Here is an 11987-nt window from a genome sequence, read left to right as displayed (position 1 = left end):
CATCTCCACGACAACTTTCCCTGTCAAGGTCAGTGACTTAATTATTTATTTCTGGCTTGGCATGGGGTTTGAAATCAAGAAGTGGCAACTCTGCACCTTCCCTCATATTGGTATAGATTTAGCAAGACACTGAGTTCAAATCCCAGTCTAGGAAAGAAAACTGGTAGAAATTCCAATCCAAGGAGCTTTATTTTTTTATTTAGTTAATTAATTAATTAATTTTGCCAACCACAGGGCTTGATCTCAGGTCATGGCAACTCTGCCTCAGCTTCGATCTCCCTAGGCTGGAGTTCAGCCTCAGACCCATAGCGAATCCTGGGACCGTAGGCCCAGAGGGCTTGCAGGAAGAAAAAAAGTGAGACAGCACAAAAAGTGGTGAACTGCAGAGGGCTGGAGGCTTTTACAATTATTTTTTCTTTTTACGGTGACCATCTGGATCTGAATGACACGGTTGCAAAGTGGACCTGACCTGCCATTGCTGATGGCTGGCAGGCTGTCAGGGAAGCCATAAGCCAAAATGTCAACATAGGCCCTGGGTTCAAATCCTGATCCTTACACCTACCAATTGCAGGAGATCACAAAAGACTTGTTCCTATGCATAAGAATATCAATTGAATGAGTAGTTCATGCGTTTGTCTACTCTAAAATTGGATGCAATAATCCTAGGATGCTGATTGATCTTAATTAATAGTTTATTGAGCATGAAAAGAATAATGTTATTTCAATGTCGATATAACAAATACCTAAGAGTTGGAAGGAACGTAGCAGATGCCATTCAATCATAGATAGACGGCACTGGCATTCTTTACCAATATATATATTTATTTCTATACCACCATTTGCCTATCCATGTATTGCTGTTTTGGCCAAACTTGGGGCTTGATCTCGGCGCCTGGGAGCAACCTGACAGCTTCATTGGCTAGAGGTTGTTGTGCTCCTACTCACCCATTCATGAATTGGGCCTGCTAGACCCTGAGTTCAGATCCCATCACTGCCAAAAAATTTAATGTTGGATTAAGAAGCCTAGTGTGACACATGTTTTCCTTTTCTGGGAGAGTCCTGGGTGTGAGGCATGATGGAGAACACATCTACAAATGTAGATGCTATGTGACAGGAGGTAAACAATGTAGTAAATGGTATAGGTGTCATCAGAATCAATAAAATAATTAGTAAATAAAAATAAAACATGAAATAAAATGAACAACCACACCAAGCATACTATGTACTGAACATCTGTATGGAAGTATAAATCCTATCTTTAAAATGTATATAAGGAGTATGTTTTCCATGCCTGAGGCTTGAATTCAGCCCCTCTATGAGAAGGCAATGGCTGGAAATCCTGAGATACTGGTTTCTGGACCAGGAAAAGTCATACAATGGCATTGATCTCATCTTTGAATGAGTAGTTCGTGCATGATATAAGTAGGAAATGATAGGCAAGACTCATGTGGTATCGCTTATTTGTAAAGAAGTGTTGATTAAGTGTGGCAATAATCATCACAGCATGAAACGGAGGCATCTGGAAAGATCCAAGAATCAGTAAACACATTGGAGATTGGATTTTATCACAGGTTACCATCTCTCCTAATCTATACAAATATGTACTTATTTGCATACTACCTTCAACTTATGAATGGATGACTGCTGTGTGCCCACCCCTGGCGCCACACTTGGGGGCTCCATCTCAGGTACTGGGAAAGGTCTTGCTCCTTAGTGGCTCACAGGCTGGTGTGCTCACATGGACCTATATGTCAATGGGGCCTGGTAGGTCCCGAGTTCAGATCCCAGCCCTGCCAAAAAATTCATCCTGATGTCAGAAGCCAATCGTTGCATCTGTTTTCCAGTGCAAGTCCTGGGTGTCAGCTAGGATGGAGAATGCATGGGCCACCCTGTGGCCATGGGAATAGATTGTTATCCATGTCAGCCCAGTTATACCTGTCATCATATACTCAAGAAAATATATAAAACTTTCATGAATACCATACAAAACAGAATAACTACACTAAATGCACAATGCAGTCCACACACAGATGTGAATGTACATCCTATGTTTAAATGATGCATTCAGGACTATTTTGATCTCCCTGGGGCTCAATCTCTGTTCCTGGGAATGATCCAGCTCGTTAGTGGCTAACAGGCTGGTGTGCTCATATGTACTCATTGGGCAGTTGGGCCTCCTAGGCCCAAAGTTTGAATCCCAGCACTGCCAAAAGTTCACCTGGATGTGAGAAGCCAGTTGTTGCACCTGTTTTCCTGTGCTATACAAGTCCTGGCTCTCAGCTAGGATGGAGAATGCATAGGCAACTCTATGCTCATGGGAATAGGTTGTTATAGATAGTTATATCTGTTATCCTATACTCAAGAAAATACACAACACATCAATGAATAAGACACAAAATAAAGAGAATGACTACACAGAACACAAGATGCTGCCCACCCATGTATATAAACATAGATCATCTGTTTAAATGATGAATTTATGACTATATTGGCCCCAACCAGGGCTCTGTCTCAGGTCCTGGGAATGGCCTAGCTCCTTAGTGTCTTACAGGCTGGTGTGTTCCCCATGATTCACTTACCAATTGGGCCTGCTAGGCCTTGAGTTCCAATCCCAGAACTGTCAAAAGATTCACCTTCAATCCACCAATCAATCCACCTGTTTTCCTGTCTTGTGAAAGTCCTGGGTATCAGCGAGGATGGAGAATTCTACATAGGCAACTCTATACCCATGGGAATAAGTTGTCATTCATGTCAGCACATTTATAGCAATCACCATATTCAATAAAATACACAATATATCCATGAATAAGATACAAAATAAAAAGAATAACTATACTGAATGCAAGATGCATAACACAACTGTAGGTAAAGAGAGATCCTATGTTTTAAAAAGGTGGGCTTGCTATTTTGTCCTGTAAGTTAGGTATATCAGAAACCGTTCTAGGGAACTATTTTTGGTTATTGAAGAACTAGTTATCAACTATGATTATTCCTCATTGCCTTTAGTATTCTAAATCTCTTAAGCTAGTTCTTAATCTCTGTGTGAGAAATGTGTCGCCTTCTATGCGGTTCTTTCATACCTGATCTTCGTTGCTTTCTAAAAATCTGTCTTTCTCTATTTCTCTATGAACATTTCCTGATACTAAATACACCTACACAGATAGAAAAGGATGCTAATGTAAGGGTCCCATAGCTCATGAGTCATTAATGTAACAAAATGGAAAAGGAGGACATATTACTAACTAAATTATTCTGAAAAGCTTCAATGTCACACCAATTGATATAGATTTCCATTCTTTGTCTACTTCGTGTCATTAACTGCACTAAATGCAAATATGAGCCAAGTATTGGTGGCTCATGCCTGTAATCATAGCTACTCAGGAGGTTGAGACCAGAGGATTGTGGTTCAAAGCCAGCCTGGTCAGGAAAGTCCATGACTCCCTTATCTTCAATTAGCCACCAGAAACCCAGAAGTGGTGCCATAGCTAAAGTGGTAGAGTACTCAACTTGAGCTGAAGCGCTGAGGGACAGTGCCCAGGATCATAGTTCAAGCCCCACAACCAACAAAAAAGTGTAAATATGACTTCATTTCCAAAAAGGAGTGATGAAGTCACTAGTAATCTTCGAAAGCAGAGAAAATAATTCCAAAATGATTCAGTGCACCTACTTTTCCTGGGTTAAGTTATGGCTTCTTTGCTGGACATATTCTCTTCTTTTAAAAATTGTCAAATATTAGTTTTATGATAAATTTCATCTAATATTTCTTGGTTCAAAAGAGAATTCCATACAATTGATGGCATTGGGATTTATTACTATCTTAGTTCAAAGCAAACTCAGGCAGGAGAGTCTGTCAAACTCTTATGTGTAATTAAACACCAAAAAAACAGAAGTGGAGTTTTGGCTCAAGCAGTAGAGTATTTAGATTTTAGCAGGTGGGCAGGAAAGAAAACTGTACAGGGACAGGGTCCAGCCTCTGAGTTCAAGCCCCAGAACCAGCACAAACTAAACAAACAAGCAAACAAATCAAACTCCAGGAATTTCTTGGGACCCTCCTAAAAGGAGTACTTGTCTGAGAAGAGGCTGCTTTTGCTGATCATACTCATACTCCTCTTTTTTTGGAATCCTTATTGCTATGGAAAACTCAGGACCAGAACAAAGAAATGGATAACAGACTTCTGCAATAGGAAAATCATCTCAGGAGAGATGCAATAGACACTTAAAAATCTCCATGTCTTTGTTTCTTTGCAGTAGAACACTGTTAAAACAAAGTTATTTCCTTTTGTTCTATGCTGGCCTTGAAATGGCACGTTGTTTTCTTTTGTAATACTCTCAACTAGAAGTTTACAGACAAGTTTTACAGGAGTAAAGAATACACTCAAAAAAGTCAGGGACAGAGTTTCCTTCAAGCCTTAGATTATTTTCTTGTACGGTAAGAAGGAAAGCAAAAGTTAACTTGAACTTTGTCATTCCTCTATGTTCAATTCCTCTCCTGGTTTCAGTTTTCACATCCAGTAATAGTTACTTCCACTTACTTCCAGTAACAATCTATGGTGCTGCTCCAGATAAAATGAATGTTTTCTGGTTTCATTGAAATAGCATAAGGACACCTTTGTACATGAGGTAACACGTGTTTCAAAGACAACTTAGGAAAGAGAAAATATGAAATTTAAATTGCTTATAAATACATTATCCATGAGTACATTGAATTCAAACTTCTTAAGTGCTCTGTAAATTAAGGTGCATGTTAAATGGGAAGAAGGTTCTCAGATCATTTTTTTGTGAGTGTATCTGCTGTGCACTACTTCCCAAGTGTACATGAGTTAACAGGAAGAGAAACAATTGTCATAATAGGAGATAGAGAAGTTCTGTATTTAAGTATAAGGTTTCAATACAATATAGAAGACTTTACAAATAAGACAACATTGAAACAATAAAGCCAAGTCCAATATGGAGATGTATGGGAGTGATATAGAGCATGGACTTAAATGGAAAAAATAGTCCATCTTGAGAGAACAGGTATTATACTATCAATGAACCTGGTGGCTAAGACCACATTTCTTTTTCTTTCCTTTTCTTACGTTCTTTTTTGTTGTTTTGGCACTTGAACTCAGACTGGATGCTGTCCCTCTGCTACTCAGCTCAATTCTAGTGCTCTACCACTTGAGCCACAATGCTAATTCCAGTATTCTGTTAGTTGTTGGAGAAAAGAGTCTCCAGGACTTTCCTACCCGGGCTGGCTTTGAACCCCAATTCTCAAATCTCACAACCACTCGGCTTACTAACAGTGTTCACTCAGGATATGTAATGTGTATGTTCATCCATTTTTATACGAATGCTTGAGTTAAAAATCTGGGCTACAGGTTAGACTTTACACTCACAAAAATGTTTGTAGTTTAAAAGTTGATACTCCTGGAAAAATAAAACCTAAGAATGTAAAGGAGTCTGGGAAGTTCAGTTTGCATCCAGCTTGGGCAGAACAGGCTTTGAGACACTACCTATAATTAACCAGCCAAAAGCTGGAATACCTGTCATGAGCAAGTTTGCTGAATAAGAGCTTGAGGCCTTTGCATACACACATAAAAACACATACATACACATAGAGGCACTTATATGTGCACACAAATACACAAATGAAACAACTCTCAGAATATGTAGAAACGTTAGAAAACAATAGAAAATATGTCCTGAGTAAGAATAGAATCAAGTCATAATATTTAATATTAGAAAACTCTCAAGTGAACTTTCTTAAAAAAAGTTGAGAATATTACATAGGTAGGGACCAGAGAGATAGTAAGAGAGTCAAGTAATCATTATTAATGGGATCGGATCCATGGAGGAATGAATAAGAGACCCCTGCACGTGCATCTGAAAATGTTCATATCCTGTGTCAAATTTTAGAACATCTTTGAAAATAGTACATAAACAATCTGAGCAGTCAGTTTAGTGGAGAAGATCATCGGAGAAGTTCAGAATTGCTACTGTGTTTCTAGATTAAATAAACCAACAAACTATGGCAGGACAATGTGATACAAGCCTGAAATTCTAGCACTCAGACTAAGACAGGAGGTTAGAGAGTGGAATTACATAGCGATACCTTCCCCGGACCAGGTAGTATAATTTTGTTTTGATAAAACAAACCAAACTACAAGAAAGGAATACACAGATGGAATTTTGGGCTAATTTTGTCACTAGTTTTGAGAAGTCAAGTTTCCTATTGAAATGCAACTCATATATTATCCTCAGTTGTGTTTTAAATGTTCTCTTCATTACAGAACATTCATAGATGCAAAATGGCTCATGATTCTTATCAAAAAATTTGAAAAAGTAAGTAAGCATCATTCTGTTGGATTCCAAAGAAATGATGAAGGATTACAAAAGCTTAAGCCTGGAGAAATAGCAAAGTTCGTCTAATGTAGAATTTTGTAGACCTTGCTAAATTAGAATTTAGATTTAAAATAAATACTTTGGTTTTCTTTGTAATTCCATTTTCTATAGGATACTACAAAATTCTTTTTAAGTAGTGGGTTTAATTGACAAATTCACAAATGATTTTGGCATTCTATTTCCCTTGAATATTCTTTTAAAAGAGTTATAAGTAGAACTTAATAGATAATTCCAAAAGTTCATGTATACCATGATAATGTGAATAATCAAGACGGAATTGCCAACAAATTTATAAATTTCTAAAAATTTATAAATTTAGATAAACAGCAATTTTTTGAGGGTTTGGTATAAAATGGTATGAAGAGAGTAATTGTATGACATCTTCTTTCTTCTATCTATATGTAACACAGGAAGCGATTTCCTTAATTACATGCCTCTGTATACATTGAGAGAAAAGCTAGGTTTGGAGTTTGTTTTCTTTGCTTTTATTGTTTTTTCCTAGAGTTTGAACCGTAGGCCTGGACACTGTCTCTGAGCCTGTTTATACTCAAGGCTCCCCTACACTTCAACCTCAGTGGCATTTGTGTCTGGCTGTTGCTGAAAAGTTTATTGGAGATAAGATTCTAAGATACCTTCCTGGGTGGGCTTTGAACTGTAATCTTCCGATATTAGCATCCTGTATATCTAAGATAGTTAAAGTATAAATATAAATAATATTTGCAAGTATTCTGATCTCAAGAATAGCAGTTGGGGAAAAATTCATGCGGTTTTTTGTGGTGTTCTTTCCAGAACAAGGAGCGCATCATTAGCAATGGTGTACTATTTTATCATATAGAGTAAGCTATTCGTGATGTGAATTAAGGAATTTTAAGGTGCACCTTACAAGTTGGAAACTGTTGGTCTAGGGTGATTTTATGGCATAAATCTTGGGATTGATGGTCATAGAAATAATAGTTTACTCTGATGAACAATTGGCTATGCTTGAAGAAGTAATTATCACAGATGCTGCATAGTTTTTTTGTTTTTTTGGTTTTTTTGGACACTGTCACCCCTTGCCTCTCTTTTTTTTTTTTTTAATTTAATTTTATTTTATTTGAGAACATACTGTACAGAGGGGTTACAATTACATGGGCAGGATAATGCATACATTTCTTACCAAGCATTGCAGCCTCCTCCTTTGTTTACCCTTCACCTCCCTTCCCAGCCTCCCCCCTCCCCCGCACCCAATCCTTCCCCCCTCCCCCCCCACACAGACATTGTAAAGCTCTTTTTTGACATGACATTTTGTACTTCTCATTGTTGCAACAGGTCCACCTGAATCCTTAAACGACTTGTTTTTTCCCATCTCGTCCACAAGTTAAACTGACATCAAATATAGTGAAAGCAGGGGTTACACTGTGGGGGAGGGACATACAAAGCAACAAAGAAATAATCTTATAAATGCGTTAGAAACACATGCATGAAAGAAAAAAAACATTAAAATACATATTTAAGGGTTCGTTTTCCTAACATCACATTATCTGACCTTTTCTGCTTGACTCATATATATACTAGGTATTGCAAATAAGGGAAACCATGGGACCTATGTTTCTTTGGACCTGGCTTACTTCACTTAATATAATTTTTTCCAAGCCTTTCCATTTCCTAACAAATGGGGAAATGTCATTCTTTCTGATGGAGGCATAGAATTCCATTGTGTATATATACCACATTTTCTTGATCCATTCATCTACTGAGGGGCATCTGGGTTGGTTCCATATCTTAGCTATGGTAAATAATGCTGCAATAAACATAGTTGTGCTGGTAGCTTTAGTGTGGTCTTGTTTGTAAACATTAGGGTAAATGCCCAAAAGTGGGATTGCTGGGTCATATGGGAGTTCTATGTGAAGTCTTTTGAGGAACCTCCATACTGCTTTCCAAAGTGGTTGAACAAGTTTACATTCCCACCAACAATGAAGTAAGGTTCCTTTCTGTCCACATCCCCTCCAGATGCTTCATAGTTTTATCCTCTACCAGAATGTGACAATTTTTCTGCTGATTTCTCAATCTATAACACCCCATTGGAAACTGCATCTATTGCAGAATTTCATAACATGCAAACAAGTACTGTTTTGAATCTCTCAAGTATATAATGTTGAGAAGTTAAAAATGAGTATAGTTATTAGTGATGAGAATTTTGGATAACACATATATTCTGTCCTCTTAAAAACTTATTTACTTTTAAAAGTTATGGGTTTCCATAGAATTAAACTATTTTCGGTTTTAGTATGAGAAAGTAATAAATTTATTCTTTTTTTAAAATATTGGCAATATATTGTAAAATATTGTCTAGTTGGATAACATTCAAGTTGATGAACCTCTAATAAAGAAGGGGTAATTAATTCAAATTAGATGCCAAATACTATTGATTTTTAAAAAGTTACTACAAAGAGAATAATATTTACTATACCAATACAGTGAAATTATATTTTATGCAGATTATTTTTTAAATTTTATTATCAAAGTGAGATTTAATGATAGCAAAGGACTACTAATACATCTTGACTTCTCTTTAAGCACTTTCAATCATAGAAACCACATGAAGCCAATAGACACGCCTACTTTTGTAGATGAAAACAAGTGTCTTTAAAAAAACAGGAATTTAAGTAGTCATGCAAAGGACTCTATTTTACTACTGCATTGTACATTTTTTTCCTAATGTTGGGTAATAATAAATAATGAATCTATTAAAAAGCTCTTGAAGCTCATACGTCCAATTGTGAGTTCTCTTATACTATATCATGGTATTTTTTTGTGTATGGTCTTAAGAAGAAATTTAAATTACTAACTTGAAGTTTTGACAGGACAATTTCATCACTGTACAACTTGTTACTATACTCTCAGTTTTAAATTACTATCTAATTATGCGCATTAGATAAGTATAGAGGAAGAAGTAGAAGCCACACTGGTGGCTCATGTCATTAATCCTAGCTAATCAGAAAGATGAAGTCTGAGGATTGTGGTTTGAAACCAAACCAAACAACAAAAATAGTCCATTAGATTCTGATTTGAAAGAAAACAACAAAAGCTAGAAATGGAGCTGTGGTACAAGCAGTAAAATGCTAGCCTTGAGAAAACTAAAACAAAAAGATAACAAATTCTGGGACAGAGCCAGGCCCTGAGTTCAAGCCCTATTATTAGCACCAAACAAATGAATGAATGAATTAGTTAATTAATTAATTAAAAATAAATTAAGTGGTCACATGTTTATAGGCATGGTGACTAGATTGTGCATTATTTCGTAGTAAGGCAAATAATCATTTGTACTAATCACTAATATTTAATTTGAACGTTTTTGTACAATAAACCCTGATTTTAGCATGCATGTATATGTGTGTGTACATGTGTGCACATGTGTGTATGTGTATATGTGTGCATGTGCTGTTGCAATGTTGCTTGCCCATATCGACAGGGTGAGGTTGAAAAGAGCTAACTGTGTTGCAATGTTTTTATTTATCACTGTTCTGTCATGTCATTTCAGTTGGACAACCTTTCTGTACATTTTATTTGTCAAATAATAACATCATCAGAATCAAAGCATTTACAACATTAAGATAGATAAAAGAGACTGCTTACAGCTCTTTTATATGTTAGGTGAGGAGATACAGACATAATTAGGTGCTAAGTTATTGCTGTAAGATGACTGTCAGTACAAAATATGTATTTGATCTCTTAAATTGGTTATAATTTTAAGATATGCTCATGGAGTGAGTTTGCCCGACTTGACCAAACAGGTATTACTCTCTGGTTATTCCATGAAACACAAGGTGGATAAACTCTTTCTTGCTTTCTGTTGAAAATAACTGTCTTTGTAAGATCATATCTATTCTCACTAAGAGATAATCAACCCAATAATTTTACGTTTGAATATCTCATTATAATAACTGCAAATAAGTATTGTGGATATGCTTGTTAGATATTACTTTCAAAAACAAACAAACAAAAAAAGCATATTTCGTCTCCAGAGTGTGAATGTATTAGAAGTTGTTTTGAACATGCAAAGGGATCTTCACCAATGGTTCTTTTGTGGGAGTAACTACAGGAACTTAACAAATAAGGCTTTTTCAATATCTTTTCCAATATAAATAACATCGCAGAGTGAGTCTTGCAATTTCTGAAAAGCCTTTGAATATTTTAGTATTATTTCAGCTCATTGACTATAGAGCTAAAGACATTTCTGAAATAAATATTGTTAAGGTCTGAAAATGTAAGTGGGTATATAGGCTTTTATATGCATCGTTTTATGAAAATCAAGTTTTTATAAAACTAAATGAAATAGAATAAAAGAATGTAAGTGAATTTGTTAAGCTAATTAATTATTAATATAACTTTGTTTTCTATTAACACAGTTTTTTGAATGAAGATGATGCAGTTAAATTATTTCCGTTGTGTCTCTTTACTTCAGTTACTTTTAGAATCTTTAGTTATAGGAGTGAATTTGTAGTATAAATAAAGGTTTTAAAATGATTAGGAAAAAATAAAAAATAATAAAATGATTAGGAATAATCTTGTGTTTTGTGTCCTACTCCAAAGAAAATGAGTTATTTTCACATGTAAATAATTTATAATTGAATCTTCAGTATCATAAGAATGTTTTTTAAATGCAGTAGTATTGATGACTTTTTAAACCAATTGTAATCACAAGTTGGAGAGTCTTTAATTCATACTTAGGTCTTGGTGTCTATGATTTTTAACCTCTCGTTCCTAATATTAATGGTAGGTCACACTGCATTTTTGGTATATGAAAGGTAAAATATTTATCTGGGGTCAAAGGTTATTTTTATATCATTCTTGCTTTAATAGTATTTTAAAGTAGTACATTTCTCTCAAAATTTTGGTTATAAAAAGCAATCAAAATACTTCTCATAGTAAACAACTTACGTGAGCTACAATGTGGAAATGATTGGTCCATAAGACATGCAGTCTGTTTCCATCCGGAATTAGGCAGGTCATTCTTTCAGTAAGACTGTGTTAAACAGAGATGGGGTCCCCAAACAGTGCAGTGTTGAGTCATGGGATAGAATATGATTTCTACTATTTTGAGCTAGAAATCAAGAATGTTATACTTTAGCAGTTCCTTTCACCAGGGAGGTATAAATTAATTATGAACTTGGAGCTTTCATATTAAAGCTACCTATTTTCTAACAAAGATAAAGTGAAATATTATTAGAGTATACACAATAATTCTGGGAAAATTTCCTAGAATTAGTAGACTAAGTGCTGGTATATTAGTCATAAAATAAAATGAGGTAATTTGATACAGTGGGAGATGGGCCACAGGCTAACTCTTACCATGTGTGCAATGTAATTCCAACTCTGAAGACTTCCATATCATCATCTGAGAATTAAAAATAGAAGTAGTTCCACTTTATGGGATTATTGTGAGGATTAAATTAGATACCATAGGTAAAGTACTTGGAAAAACAATCAGTCAGCATTTGATACTTTCTACCTGTTATTTTATCATGTGATCAATTCTAACATTTTTACTGTGATTTTTATATTGTGTCTATTTAGAATATACAATGTGATGTATTGCTATTCATTGCACTGGTCACTTTTCT

This window comes from Dipodomys spectabilis, unplaced genomic scaffold (genome assembly GCF_019054845.1).
Source record: "Dipodomys spectabilis isolate Male_0828 unplaced genomic scaffold, ASM1905484v1 ptg000306l, whole genome shotgun sequence".
Taxonomy (NCBI): Eukaryota; Metazoa; Chordata; class Mammalia; order Rodentia; family Heteromyidae; genus Dipodomys; species Dipodomys spectabilis.
The sequence above is the reverse complement of the archived record's forward strand: the minus strand, read 5'-3'. Positions refer to the sequence as shown.